The 13,997-nt window shown below is 41.1% G+C and overlaps 1 protein-coding gene across 3 annotated transcripts in view; it reads right to left on the bottom strand.

Moving 5' to 3' along the window:
• Positions 1-13,997, bottom strand: part of LOC126282638 (uncharacterized) — a 159,829-nt gene that overhangs the window by 131,675 nt on the left and 14,157 nt on the right. The window lies entirely within an intron of this gene.

Raw genomic sequence — 13,997 nt, 5'->3', positions numbered from 1 at the left:
CTCGCACTTGATCAGTGGCAGAGTGACCGTTAACATCGTGCTTCCCGAGAGATACCTTGTCAGCCTCCGGTGCGTTCAGTGAACCCTGCTCACAGCGAGCTTAAGAAACTGGAGTCTTCCTGTGAGGTTCAGTGCATAGCGATTCCACACAACATTCCGAAAGAACAGTGCATTGTACATGTGTAAAAAGAGTTAAGAAAAGACTACTTAGTTATTTTCTCGAGAAAAAGTGTGGCAAAAACTTTTTTTCCCCGTGATAGGTGCTATTACTGTTGTTACGATATGTACGGACACTGTGCGCTGTGACGAAAACATTGTACCGGTATTCTACTCGACCACGTTGTGAAGCTCGGTGTAAGCCGATCCGCAAGCACGAAGGCCATGGTTTTACGGAAAAATGATCCTGATGTTTAACGTAGTGTTCTTCATCGCTCGGTTGTATTTAAACAAAGGAAATGACCTCTGTACTTTTTATAATACAATATATGCTTGAACCGATAATATGCATTAAAACAACTCCCATTTGAGTTTTGTGTGATGCATGATCCGTTTTAGATATTAATATTTATTCATGTTTGACTATTCGAAACCTTTACGAAAGGAGATATTCGTGCATACGCTAAACACACTTTCGAGTATGTAATTTGTTTTCGTCGTGTATTTAAAAATATTTGGACCCATGTATCTCTACGCGAGGTCATTGATTAGTGACAATTTAAAATTCTGCAAGTGACGGGGGGCTTCTCCACTGAGATTATATGACGACCTTTTCCACCGTTAAGACCGGTGTTACACTATTATATTTCTTTGTCAAAGCTGATAGGTCAAATATTTATGTCAAAGAAATTTGATGGAGTAATAGGGAACTCTGTCAAAACTCGCCTGTGGTCAAATCAATATGTTCAACTCTAGGGCCTCGCCGTAGATTTGATCTTAAAAGTCGTTCGTCTTCTGTTCATTGCAATGTAAAATGTAACTGCTTGGAGCGCTGGCGTCACTACAGCTATTTGACGTCTCGTGTTTGTAATCATGGCTCCAAAGTAGGTGTGTTCCTTGGTCTCTTATATATTTTTTTATGAATTTGCTTCGACTATGGGAGGGCGGGGGGGGGGGGGGGTGAGACAGAGGCACAGTGCATGCTATTAATTGTGTGCTGATGGACAGGTAAAATACACTGCAAGCGACATATGTCCACAATCACAATGACTTGTCTTTAGTATTCGTAGTAGCTTAAGAGATTATGGCGCAGATATCTGCATTAAGCGTTGTGCTTTAGTACCTATTATCGACGTCATCCAGAAAATGTTTTATAAAAGTGCACATTAAAGACCGGTTGTTGTGCTTACCTGCTTACCAACGCACGAGGAGAAAAGGGCACGTTTAGCAATGAGGCTAAATGATTCTAATGCAGCAACAATTCATCGTAACGTACTTCACACCATCATCTCTTAACTCAGACAGCAAATCAACAAAGAACTTTAAGACGCACGTACAGACTTCTTGGATACATCGAACTTGTCCATTACTTAATACCTATGCTAATTTCCACAAATTTCTACGCTTGTTCTGAAAAAGTTTATTTATGAGGTGAGCATGAATGACTGTCTGGGGAAACTCTGGTTAGTGTCAGTATTTCGTAAATTATTGACCGGAAGTAAAACTTAAAATGGTGTCCTAATCTACTCATAAGAGGTAGAATCTTAGGTTAAAGGTTTTGCACAGTTCAGACAATTATTACAGGTTAAAACTGTACATATGTTTTGAGGCAGCGTAATTCACAGAGCACATACTGCCCAAACTATTTTTGTCCTGTATCTGAAAATGAGAGCACTTAGCGAACATAACAAACTTTTCACAAGGTTTCAAGCCCTATAGAAACTTTTTCTCGCTGACACCTTCACAAAATGATGAAAGAAAGTTTATCATTCACCAATTAACATTGAGATGCGTGAAAAGCTAGCTTTCGATTAAAAGGTAGTGCAGGTTCCCCGGACTATAATCATCCAGTGTTTGATAGTAAGAGTACTCAGTGATTTCCAACAAAATTTAAATATAATTTCAAACCTTTTCGAAACTTCTTCTCGCTTGCGTGCTTAACACCAAATACTTAATATATTCACTCATTTGTAATCAGACGTTTGTATCTGTTTTACACAGGAGAGTTCGATTCTTTAAAGAATCGTGGGGAGGGGGGAGGATTTACTGCTTCTGTCCCCATTACTTCAAGTGTGTTAACGCCGTGGTCTATCTGTGGTGGAAATGGTTCCCGCCCGATTTAAAATGGACACCGCCCTGCTACCTCAGGTAGAAGAAAACGAAATTGACCAGTTCGTTACATCTAGTTAATAAAACTGTAACCACAGGAAAATAAATAAGAAAATACAATACACGAAGAAATAAACTGACGACTTCACTGAGTTTGCACAGACGTAACAAGTTGCTGTTAAAAGAAATATTCTGCCACAAGAATTCAATGACTAAAGAATGAAACTGTAATACAAAAAAGGAGTACTAAAAATTAAACTGAAGATTACAGTGTGTTCTCTAAAGCTTAAAAATTTAAAATTCTGATGTAAACATACAGAGCAGTAGTGATCCTTGCAAGAATTCATCTACAACTTTGATCTCAAAAGAAAAACGTAGGCCATAGATGTGAAGCTGATGAGAACTGTTACATATCTAATTTGGATGCTTCCCCACCAAACATAAAGACGTATCAGTTCGGTATACTTTGAAGAAAGCCAGGAAATGTAATGGATACTGAGTAGTACCAAATGTAGCCAGCGCTTCTTGTACCATCAAATCTCAAAATTATTTCGTTGTTCACACTTAGGCTGCCCCCTCCAACCCCACTATTCGCTGTTGTGCAGGTCTCTCCTGGCATCCCCTCATGGTGAGGGTCTTAAAACGGTCGATATCACAAAGGTGGATCAGAGGTAATCATACATACTTGTGTTCTCCAAACAGTATATGGGGCTATTATGTTACTACCTTTAGCAAACTGTCTGGTTCTTCAATACACTTTTTTGAAAGTTAACACTGTTTTACCAATTTCGGCTGTTTAAAATTGATAATCGAATGATTCTTTATTTCATCATTCACTTGTGCGCTATCAGCTGATACTCTAGTGCACTTGATAATGGCCATGTGCTGGAGTCAGTCGATAGTGCACAAGTGAATGATGAAACAAAGAAACTTACTTTCTCGAACTTTTAAACAGGTGAAGCTGACAAAATTTTTTTAACCTTCAAGAAGTTTAATGTGTTTCTGGACCGACGACAGGAAAATTAATGACATCAGGTTTGTTTCATTTGCAGTGCCGTATAGAAGCCCTTGGAAAGTTTATTATTGTATCTTCGTATTATTTATATAACCCATTTACAAGGCCAGCCACATTAACGTACCATCGGACAAAGTTCGTACAGATTTAAACTAGTTCCATAACTTTTTTACTCGCTTTATGTCAAGAATAATAGTGTGTCTTTCAATGTGAAATCTGTCTTAGTTAAGAAATGGAACACTTTTAAATCCTGTCCATACCCGTTAGTTCATTTATTTTCGAACGATCCTGGGACAGATCAGAGCAGAATAGTTGTGACAATAATAAGAAATATCGTAAGTGAAATAATTAATATTTTAAAATAGGATAACATAAGGGACAAAAATATTTACAACCCAAAACAGAACCTAATATCCAAATTCAGAAGCAAAAAAGTAAATAATTATGACAAATACCAGTTATGAATTACAGGCCACTGACAATGCTTCGAAAACAAGTGAACCATAATCGTCTACTTAACTCTTAAAGGCCATTTATTTCATCACAAGAAGAGCCCTTGGGGCAAATGCAAAACCTGAAAGATTTGCTTGATGGACTGATTGTATTTCATGGAGATGTTGTTCCCGACTACCACCCAGTAAATTAGCTAACAAACAGATTACAAGTTGGCAGACTATGTAAACAGCTAAACGGAAAGCAGTTTGTCACCTCGGGAACAACGAGAGCCTCACACAGAATTCTTGAAAAATCCTTCTTTCTTCTAAGGCATTAAAATTGTTGCTGGAATCTATTAATAAATACTATTGCTTGAGTAGGTGCATAGCTTGTATTCAGGAAAGTATTTTCTCGCCGCACACCATAGCTGTGAGTGAGGACCATTGTGAGTTCTATCTGGATTGCTCAGTTGACTAAGGCAGCTTTCGTGAAAGCTAAGTTTCCGGGTTCGAGTTCCCGTCTGACTAACAAGTTTAACTTACCAGGAATTTTCACAGCGCTGTATAGTTTCATTTACCCGTCACAATTTTACAAAGACTATCTAATTTTCAGTTAAATTAATTACATATTTAAACTGCAGCCTACTTGAACAATAAATGACTGGGCCTAACGGAAAACTAGGAAAAGTTAAAACTGATGTCGGCTCCCAATGTCAGACCTGTTGGTCGCTATCAGAAACACAATAGCGACAGTTTATACAGTTCCCTACATTTGTACCTACACGCTTACCAACTGAACAAATTTCAGCACTGCTGGCGAAATCACATATTTTTGATCGTTTTTGCTGTGTTCTTCACTATGAAGAGCAGTTTGATGCATCTGTCCATACAAAGTATCCTGTGCAAGTCTCTTCATCTCCACGTCATAGCTACAACCTGCGCTTGAAGCTGCGTGGTGGGATCAACCTTTGATCGGTCTCTACAGTTTCTGCCCACCTCATTTTCCTCCATTATCAAACTGACGATTTCTTGATCCCCCGGAATCTGTCATGTGAATTGGTTCTTATTTTAGTCAGTTTGAGCCATAAATTTCCTTTCTCCCAGATTCTATTCAGCACCCCGTAATTAGTTATCCAATCCATCCACCTTCTTGTTCAGGAATCCCTAAAGGTGTGCATCTGAAAAGACTCTGTTCTCTGTTTGATTGAAACAGAGACGTTTCCCTTTTTGTATGAGATGCAAGATTCCCTTTTTGCATGAGGCTACACTCCAGGCAAACGCCTTCAGAAAAAGACTTCCTAAAGCTTAAATTTTTATTCGATGTTAAGAAATTTCTAGGTTAGAGGTAAGTTTATTATATAAGTTATTAGGTGCTTGCTGGCGTGTTTTCGTAAGTACGTTGTATCTCAAATATTTATTGTACTCTATCAGCCTTTTACGTTTTTGCACTTTATATTGCTTCAGAAGTAATATAGAAATGCCGAATGTAATGCAAGCAAATAGAAACAAAAACTTGGTATTCCATTTTGGCCAAAAAGTAAGTGACAAAGAAATTCTATACATTCTGTATAACAACGGTGACAAGTCATCTAAGGGAGAAAGTGACAATGATGACGATGACTTCATTAATTATCACAGTTTTCAGTCTGTGAATCGTCTGATAGAGAGGTTGAAGACCAAGTGCCATTTTTCAGAGGTCGATATTTCCGTTCAGAAACCAATACGTCGTGAATCAAAGAGTAGCTAAGTCAGAGAGAAATTGCAAACCTGGGTCTCAAGAAACATCGACCACTCCAGTGCGGAACTTGATAACACAGGTGGAATTGTTGAAGGGATGGAAACGGATATAGAAAAAAAGTTTTTACGATTTGCTTTTTAAAGGAAAAATGTGGGGTGGATTCTGAGTTCTGTTTGCAAAGAGAGAAAACGGTGAGCCAGTGAGAAAAGAAAATTATGGTAAAATGTCACCACGCTAGGACAGTGAGCATTTGTTGCGATTCTGAGGAGGTATGAAACAACCACATTCAGTGGATGGGATCATACACTGGAAGGAAGAAAGGAGAGCAAATAGAAAAGGACCTTTGCAGAAAAGCTGTTCTATTACACACTGCAAGCATTCAGGAAAAATCTAACATTAGATAACTACTTTAGTGGTATTATTCTTCCCGAAGCACTGTTGCAAAAGAAGACTGGCATCATGTACAACAATAAAGCAGAACATGCTAGAATCATTCGCGGAGCATATTTGACACGATGCCCGACGAACGTCAAAAGTGCATAAGGACTAAATATATAGAAAACTGAATGTGGTCTGACTAGGTGCCAAAAATAAAATTCTAAAGAACATAGTTTTCTTTGCGATGGGAGTACGTGAAGAATCGCAGTTTCCAAAAAAAAAAAATGTTATGTAATGTGCACTGTTCTGGTTATGATTGCATTAAATCAAAAATTATACAATTAAGAAGAATACAATTCAATACAAAATGCTTTTATTACTGAAAATGTAGTTCGTTACTGATTTGGTGACAACATTTCCCCTGCAACACTAAACACTAACATGGACAGTATTGAGTAAACAAGCCTTATACACTCACGGTTTAATCACACTTCAGTCGCCTTCCCCTGTCTCTTAATAGAATTACCTCTTATCATAGATTTCCCTCTTTTCTAATAATTGATTTCACAACGTGATTTAATGAGTCGCAAGATTCCATTTGGAAACAACAGACATGGTCATCTCTTACGTCCTGCTCAAACATTCGACGTCGTAGTCAGACGCTTCGTATTTTACCAGACTGTTTTCGTTAAACATTAAACTGACAATGGCAACGTCACCTAAAATAAAAATCCAGAACAAGAAACTTCGCCTTTTGCATCAAAGTACTGACCATCATTTCGCTGGAATTCAGAAATGGGTGAAGTCATAATTCATCTTAAATAGACTGCTGGAAGAAATAAAAAAGAATAAGAATAAATAATTTGAAAGAAAACAGAATTTAATTCCGGTACTATTGCCGACACAAGTCAGCCATGAAAGATGGGAGTCCACAGAAATCAAAGTTCTGCCTTATTGTCTGTGGTTTCTAAAGTTAACGTGACAAGAAATAAAAATTTCTGCAGTACATATACTGGCATGCAAAGAGGAGTGTCATCTGTTCTCCCATATAGGTCAGTGGACTTTCATTAACAATCTATATTTCACTGCCAACTAGCTGGCAAGTCATGGAAGGATTTTTACTTGTTGAACATTGAAGAGTGTTTGGACACTGATTACTTTGCTTAAGCGTTGCCCCGTTTTAATATGCAGCATATACAGGGCGCGGCGCGGGAACTTCCCTTATTAGAAACGCGGGGCACACAGAGGCTGTTTACTCATTGTTGCTGGGGTTTCAGTGCAATAAAAAGTGCGAGACATGATTTTTTTTAAGGTTAGTTTAGTAGCGATCATGGAGTGAGCAAGAGAGGAGCGCACGTTCGCCGTTGCGGCTTACTTTTCGAATGGACGCCCGGTCATGACAACTCAGCGTGCATTCAGGAAACAGTTCAACATCGCGCCTGGAGGTCGTGTTCCTGATAGGAAATTAATTGTTATGTGGGTAGACACCTTTATGGATACTGGAAGTGTGCAGAAAAAGTAACCAGGACCTTCCAGAACCACCAGAACACCTGAAAACATCGAGAGGGTAAGGATGTCGATTTTGAATACCCCCAAGCGATATGACGCAAACATGTTGCAGCCCTTGCAATTTCTGAACGCAGTGAGAGGAATTCTTTATGAAGAGTTGAAATTTCATGCGTATAAACTGTCAGTGGTGCACACTTTCATCCACGAAATTCTGTTTCACCTAAAAATGCGTGTGAAGCCTTGATCGATGAGCTGTCTCATCACGCCTTACTATTCTTCGGCGATGAGGCACATTTTCATTTGTGTGGCTGCTTTTTTTTTCCTTTATTGATTTTCAATTCCCCCCAAAGGGGACGGGCTGGCAGCAGCTTAGTACGCTGCTCTACAGCCTACAGACTTTTATTTTAAAAAACGGAAGAAGAAAAGAAACAAGAAAAACGGTGACGTCAAGTGTAAAATGGCGGAAAAATGCGGAAAGTTAAAACAGAAAGCAAAAGGGGTTGGCAATTTGAATAAAAGACACAGGAATCAGACAAGTAACATAGCACACACAAAATTAAAAAACACGGCGACAGTCTGGTTTCTGTTCGCAAGAGATAAAAAGCACACCCAGCAACAGCATGATGGCCGTTCGCAACACTTCCAAAAAAACACAACACAGAATACTCACTGTAATACACTCACTGTAGAACACTGCACGAAAGTGGTGGCACAAAGATGACACTCCCGAGCCAGAGGCAGATGGGGGGGGGGGGGGGGGAACCTGGAGGAGGGGGAAGAACAAGGAGGGAGGAAGGAAAAAAAAGAAAAAGGGGGGACCAAGGAGGGAGAGGACTAATAAAGGGGGAGAAGGGCAGACGCGAGAGGGAATGAGAGGAGGCAGAGGAGGGAAATGCAAAAGGACTCGGGGGAGAGAAGGGGGCAAAGAGAGGGGAGGTGGGGAAGAAAGAGGATGGAAGGGGGGAGAGGGAGCCTGGGAAAAGGACAGAGGAAAGGAGGGGGAGTGAGGATCAGAGTTGATAGGAGGGATAAATGGAGGGAGAGAGGGCATCATCCGGGAGGCAGAGTTGATGGAAGCCACTTTGGGAAAAGAGATGTAGTGTGTAGAGATGGAGGGTAGGGGGGACACAACAGTGAAGACGTGGCAGGGGGCAGGGATGGGAGAGGAGAGGAGCAACCAGGGGGTGAGGGGGTTCAAGGCGGCGAGAGGTGTAGATGATGCGGATATGTTCGAGGAACAGGAGCAGATGGGGGAAAGGAATCAGGTCGTAGAGGATCTGTGTGGGGGACGTGTTGCTGCGTGAATAAACAAAATATACCGTATTGGAGTAGCACGAACCCCAGAGAACTTCATGAGCAGCTCCTGGATACAGAACATGTGACTTTTTGGTGTGCACTATCTAAAGTTGGCCTTACTGGCCCATGGTTTTTCGAGGAGAACGATAAGGCAGTGACGGTCACTTCTGAGCGTTATGTTCAGATGATTGAACAGTTTTTTCTTCCAGAACTTGAAGAAATGGATGTGAGTGATGTCCAGCTCCACAAGATGGCGCCACAACTCACACGGCACGAACATCGATGACCGTGTTGCGCGAACACTTCCCCGATCGTCTCATCTCTTCGAGTGGCGATCTCCAATGGCTAGCACGCTCGCCAGATTCAGCGTCTTGCGACTTTTTCTTATGGGGCTACCACAAATCGTTGGTGTATACGAATCGTCCGCCGACCCTGGTTGGGCTACGGAACAATATTCGTGTCGCAGTTGCCAACATCGACAGAGACATGTTGGAAAAAGTTGACTGAAACTTCCGATTTCTACTCTCCAAATGCATTGAGCAGATCGGAGGCCACCTTCAAGATATCATTTTCAAAATTTAATGGAACAAAACTTTAGATGTTACTCTTCTTAAAATTGATGTCTCTAATACTTCCTGACTTACGATTTTTTTTTTTTAAATAAGGAAGTTCCCGCGCCGCACCCTGTACTGTACGAAAGGTGTAACTTAGTCCTCAACAATTGCTCTGAGGCAGAGCAATAAGGACAATATGGCGTCCTTCGGCAGCATCATGCGCGCTGTTAGTTGACGTGTAAAAACGCATAATGAAACATTACTTCTGATTACGGTTCATAATGTACAAATCGGAAACAGGTAGCATTGCCTGGCAAATTGTGTGCATTTTTGTATGTAAGTATCGTCATATAGAATTTAAAATGCTATTTTTGTAGGTCCGCTGTGGAAATTCGTTGCTCCATGATAGACGTTATATTGGGTGTCATCGGAAATCTCGGTAACTGTTACATGCTGGGACTACCAGTAGTATTGTCACATCTATGAAGTTGAAAAGCGTAAAATCGTGTTTCAAATTTAGCACATCACTGACTCTCCATTTCAACACGATAAAGAACTATCACTTTCTATGTGCACAGAACTGTGGGTAAAGTGTAGTACTTAGAACGCAGATTTGTGGAACGGACAGACTGTCGATTTTTGTTGCAAGATTAACAACAACTGGTGCCGTTTGTAGACTTCTTTCAGATCCAATTAGGAGAATGCTGCGTTGGTTCAACATTCCCGCCTTAAAACGCAGTCACTGCAAGAAAATACTCAGAACATTATTTACACGGTTCACAGAAAATGGAAAACAGTATATAACAATACTTATTTCCTCGAACGCTTCAGTCTTCTCTGCAGCCCTGGGAATACCTTTCTTTCCCACTTCGATGAAAATTATTCTATGGAATGTGCGAAACAAACAGCTGACGCACACTCTCTGGTCGTAACAGTGCGTCAATAAATTCTTCAGAAATACAGTCAACTTCTATGGGTTGGTGACTAGACATCAAGACGTTCTTGATCTTAATTGACCTCGGATCTGCAGCTGCAGCAAAATATCTTAATGATTTGCTAGAACTGCTCAAATTTTATATTGGTTAAACAGGGAGAAACATCAGTACCGGGTTTAAAGAGCACACGATGATACTGTGAGCGACACCTCCACTTTTCCTACACTTCAAGTATGAAGTACATAGTATTGGTGAATCGTTTCTCAGGTATTTGAGTCTGCCGTACCCCCCCCCCCCCCAAATACTATCACCTCAAAGTTGCGATACAAAGTCATGCGTGATGGGAAGACGGGTGTACTAAAGCCCACAACTCGGCCGTGGCGTACTTCCTTCCAGCCAAGCCGACGGGACGAGGTCCTTCTTACTCGTCTTCACATAGGCCACGGCCACATGACACAGGGATCCTTACTCCGGCGAGAGGATCCTCCAATGTGTGGTGCTTGTGGAGAGCAGTTCACTGTACGCAACATTTTATTGGACTGCGTTTTATTTGCCGACCAGCGGACTGCGGTGGATTTGCCGACGGATCTTCCCTCTATTTTAAGCAGTGTTCAAACGAATGTGGTTCAAGTTTTAGAGTTTCGTGAATTGTCCAACAGTTTTAATAATATCTGAGGAAGATGTTTTGAAAGTGTCAGCCAGTCACATTCCCCTGTGCTTTTCTTTTAGCTCTTCTATGTTTTGTTTTCACTGTGTTTTAATTTCATGTATAGCTACTCTCTCTCCTACTTGGTTTTAGTGCATGTGAGATAGAGTGACTGTGTGGTCATTTCGAGTGCAAGAGCGAGCAGCAATTTTAATTTATCTCCACATTCGTTAGTTTTGATAAGTGTAAGAGCGCTGATGACATATTGCAACTTCTATGTAAGGAATACACAGGTAATGTTCCATGATGCTACTCAAAGCGGGTGTAAAAATGAATGTGCGCAACGTAAAATAATAAACGCTAAAATGAAGATTTGGCCCTGTCTGACTACTCCCTGAAGCGGATCTTAGGATCTCTTAACTCTATAAATTACAATCTAAACATAAATGAATGAAGAAGGCAACTAATTCTACTAAATGATAAACGTTATTCCTGCTTATATTTTTATTATAGATAAAAAACCTTTATATTACTAAGTTAACATTTCCTAAGTAAAATTACTAATCAATTGCCCAACTATGCCCATTATTATGAGTGCGCGGTCAAATATCAATAACGCGAAATGACTGACATCTTCTATGTACCAAACACTAGAAGACACTACTTTCAAAGATGATCTACGGTGATGTGGAACCTCAGTGTAAATAAACTTAAGTGATCACAGCTGTTTAGCTTTTATAGCCCTAATAAGCCGAAGCAATTTGCGATATCACCGTATGTAGTGCGTCCGGTGCGTCTAAGTGATGGTTCTCGTACTTGTCCGCGACTATGGAAAAACTACAGCCACAAATAAACTCTTTCAAACACTAGGACGGCAGAAAGCGGTCCCCTGACTACTATGCTCTAATACTGTCTTCTCATCTCTGTGTTCTACAGACGAGAAACGCTAACTCCCAGCCACACTCCCCGTCGGAGGTTCAGTCCTCCCTTGGGCATTAGTTTAAGTTAGATTAAGTATTGTGTAAGCATAGGGACCGATGGCATCAGCAGTTTGGTCCCATAGGAACTTATCACAAATATGCAACCTTACATCTACACATCCTCCACATACTCTCCCAAGGAAGATTCAGCCGTCTCCTCCTCTCAGATCATGAACTACAGCCTGATATTTACCAACTTTAAATCCACTCCACCCATTCCACCTCATCAGGGCGCCTCTCCCTCCCCTCCTCATATTTCCCTATCCTCTTTTTCCCCTTCCTATCCGTATTTAGCCACCACCCTTTTTCCCTTCAAAATTTAGTGTGACCAATACACCCATCTACTCCCCTCTTCTTGTGTCTCAACAGCCGTTACTACACCATCGATACCACGCAACTGTCATCCAACCTCACACCAACACTCCTACAGAAGTAACTTTTCCCCTTCATCTACATGTACGTCTACATCTACACGGATACTCTGCAAATCACACTTAAATTCCTGGCAGAGGGTTCGCCGAATCACCTTCACTATAATTCTCTTTTATCCCATTCTCAAACAGTGCGCGGAAGAAACGAACACCTATGAGCTCTGATTTCCCATATTTTATTATGATGATCGTTTCTAGCTATGTTGGTCGGTGTAAACAAAATATTTTCGCATTCTATTGGCTTACTACCTGGAAAGAGGTACAACAATCAACGCCGCTAGGTTCTGGCAACACTAACGAAGCTACGTCGGGCTATACAGAACAAAAGGAGGAGTCGGGTGACTAAGGGAATTCGTTTACACCGTGACAACACCCGCCCTCACATCGCCAGCACCACGACAGATCTCATCGTCAGATTCGGGTGGGAAATCATTGACCAACTTCTACACAGCCTTAATGTGACTCCCACTGACTACTACTATTCTTCCCCAACTTGAAAAACTACTTGGGGGAATGAAATTCTCAAGTGACGAAGAGCCGAAGGCAGTTTCCTTCCTGCGCGAGTCGGCGGGAGAGTGGTACGACGACGGCATGAAAAAGCCTCCGGAGCGTCTCCAAAAATGCATCGATCGTAACGGGGCTACGTTAAAAACTAGCTAAAAGTCCAGAACCTGTAATTGGTTTTGCAATAAAATGATGTTTACTATGTAAAAAACCACTGGAGACCTTAATTTACGGACAACCCTCGTTACTGCCTGTTATACTCGTACTAATCCTGCAACATTTTATCGTCTGATGCGTTATTGTGTTTAACTTTTAATCAGTTGTTAACTCATTGATTGCCTTTGCTTCCATTTGTCAGTACATTTGAAAATTGCTTAAGACCGAAATTGAGGAATGATGCGCAAATAAGAGAAGGGACAGCTGTAGGTAGTAACAAATCATTTCAACAAAAAGTTGTTAGGGTCACATCTAGTGACATTGCACAATGCCACTTCATGCCAGAAATTTACTTGTATTAGACCTAAGTACTAATAACTATTCATTTGTTCGCCACCAGTCGCTCCTGGCATCAAATGTTCTGTTTTCTGGTATTTCCTTCATTGAAAAACAGAAATTTTGATTTAGCAAAGTGGCCGTTGTCAGGGTTTAGTGGTAGTTGATAAAGTGTTGTAACAGTTTCCTTCATGCTTACTATATGACAGCTTACTGTACGTGAGTCTATATAGAAAATAAAGAATTACAAAAGTAAGGGAAGTAGTTTTACGCAAATCGAAGGTGGAAGGGGGAGAAAGGAAGTGAAAGAGAAGGGATATTAACAAGGAATCAGCGGCGACAAGCGATAATGTCTGCTGGAGCGCGATTCGATACAGGCATCACCTAGTTAGTAGACAGCTACGCTAGCCACTTCACCATTTGGAACACACTGTCATTGGAACTGCGCGAACTACCTCGGCACGCTTCACGGCTGACCCACATTCCCACCAAGCGCCACGTATTTGCAGACCCTGTAAAGTTTCTCCATGGTTGCTACTCTGACGTTCCTGCAGGTGATCGGATGTACTTGTGCATCCGCAGTGAAAAAAATGGTGTACCCATTGCCCATCCAGGCGGATTAATTACACTACTGGCCATTAATATTGCTACACAGTCTCCAGACCTCTCAGCGACAGAAAACGACTGGTCAATGGTGGCCGAGCAACTGGCTCGTCACAATACGCCAGTCACTACTCTTGATGAAGTGTGGTATCGTGTTAAAGCTACATGGACAGCTGTACCTGGACACGCCATGCAAGCTCTGTTTGACTCAATGCCC

Source organism: Schistocerca gregaria, chromosome 1 (assembly GCF_023897955.1).
Source record: "Schistocerca gregaria isolate iqSchGreg1 chromosome 1, iqSchGreg1.2, whole genome shotgun sequence".
NCBI classification, from domain to species: domain Eukaryota; kingdom Metazoa; phylum Arthropoda; class Insecta; order Orthoptera; family Acrididae; genus Schistocerca; species Schistocerca gregaria.
The sequence above is the reverse complement of the archived record's forward strand: the minus strand, read 5'-3'. Positions and strand labels throughout refer to the sequence as shown.